Genomic DNA, 1897 nt, shown 5'->3' with positions numbered 1-1897 from the left:
AGCTAGCCTGATGACTACATCTGTGGGCAATATCTTATTGATCTGCAGCCTCTTCACCAGGGATAAAGGAATTAAGTTGATACTTGCTCCCAAATCGCAGAGTGCTCTATCAAACATTGTTTCTCCTATGGCACAGGGGACATGAAAACTCCCTGGATCTTTTCTTTTTGTAGGCAACTGCGGTTGAATGAGGGCACTGCACTCCTTGTTCATCACTATAGTTTGGCCTCCCTTGAGTGAGCTTTTCCTGGGAAGCAACTCCTTCATGTACTTGATGAATGCAGGCATTTGTTGGTTAGTCTTGATGAATGGTATGTTCACATGCAGAGATGCAAATAAGTCAAGAAATCTTGAGTATATTCTCCTCTCCACAGCTCCCTTGAGCAGTTGGGGAAAAGGTGCATAGAGTCTCAGCAACTCCTGTTTTGAGATTTCTGGTTCTTGGTAATCTTTTTCCACCTCCTCTACTGAGGTATCTTCAGGTTATTCTGACAGCTTGCTTGGCTTGTCCTCAGTCTCCTTATCACTTATAGTAACCATCTTGCAATCTTCCCATCTTACCTTCTTTGTTTCACCTCTCGAATTCTTCTCTGTGTCACTTGGGAATCCATCTGTGGGTTTGGGAATTTGCTCAGAGAGATATCCTACTTGAGATTCCAACCTCTTGATTATGTCTCCCTGGTTCTTGAAACTGGCTCGCACTTCCTCCTTGAAGACCTTGTTGTCTTGAATCTCCTTGCTTAGGCCTTCAAGTAGATTCTCAATCTTTGATATTCTTTCATCAAATGATGATAGGTCAGGCTGAGTAGGGTTATTCTGGCCTTGATATGAATGTGGGGAGGTGTTGTTATGAGGGTGTTGATATGGTCTAGATGTGAAGTGTTGGGTGGCTGCATTGTTTGGATTTGGGCGTCTTTGATCAAGGCTTTGGTCTTGTTGATTTCCCCACCCAAAGTTTGGGTGATTCCTCCATCCAGGGTTGTAGGTCTTGGAGTATGGATCATGGTTTTGCCTAGGTGAATTCCCAATATAGTTGGCTTGCTCCTAACTACCCTCTGCTTCTTCATTCACTCCTTCTTGGGTTATTGATGAAGTGGAGACTGCTGCTACTTGGTTCCTCTCCATCTTCTAGGTGAGGTCAGCCAGCTGCTGGGTAATGAGCTTGTTTTGGGCCAGCAGAGCATCTACATTGTTTAGCTCCATTACTCCTCTTGTGTTCCCTCTTTCGGAAGCATAGAAGTAGTCGTTCTCTGCTACTATTTCAATGACATCTATGACTTCCTCAATAGTCTTCTTCTTGTTCAAAGATCCTCCGGATGAATGGTCTATGGCCTTCTTTGACTCATAAGAGAGCCCTTCACAGAAAATATGCAGCTACACCCATTCGTTGAACATATCTGGTGGGCACCTCCTTGTTAAGTCTTTAAACCTCTCCCATGCTTCATATAGAGTCTCACCATCTTGTTGCCTGAAAGTTTGGACCTCAGCTCTCAACCTATTGATTCGTTGAGGAGGGTAAAATCTTGCTAAGAATTTGTTCACCACGTCTTCCCAAGTTGTCAAGCTCTCCCTTGGGAAAGACTCCAGCCACTTAGCTACCTTATCCCTGAGTGAGAATGGAAATAAGAGCAGTCTATAGGCGTCAGGATGAACACCATTAGACTTCACTGTGTCACATATTCTCAGGAAGGTGGTTAGATGTTGATTGGGGTCCTCTTGGACACTCCCTCCGAACGAACAGTTGTTCTGAACAAGGGTGATGAGCTGTGGCTTTAGTTCAAAATTGTTGGCATGGATGGTTGGCTTTTGAATGCTACTTCTACAGTTCCCTGGGTTTGGATTGATGTAAGAGCCTAAAACTCTTCTATCCTCCCCAGCATGATTTGCTCCACCTCCT

At 44.3% G+C, this 1897-nt stretch overlaps 1 non-coding gene across 1 annotated transcript; it reads left to right on the top strand.

Annotated features, from left to right (window-relative positions):
* The first annotated feature begins 1390 nt into the window (after window positions 1-1390).
* Window positions 1391-1497, top strand: LOC112780539 (small nucleolar RNA R71). Its single transcript, XR_003191368.1, has one exon. It is a non-coding gene; the product is annotated as a small nucleolar RNA R71 (small nucleolar RNA).
* Window positions 1498-1897: the final 400 nt, after the last annotated feature.

This window comes from Arachis hypogaea, chromosome 19 (assembly GCF_003086295.3).
Source record: "Arachis hypogaea cultivar Tifrunner chromosome 19, arahy.Tifrunner.gnm2.J5K5, whole genome shotgun sequence".
NCBI lineage: Eukaryota > Viridiplantae > Streptophyta > Magnoliopsida > Fabales > Fabaceae > Arachis > Arachis hypogaea.
Note: the sequence above shows the minus strand (reverse complement) of the source record. Positions and strands in the feature narration are given on the sequence as shown.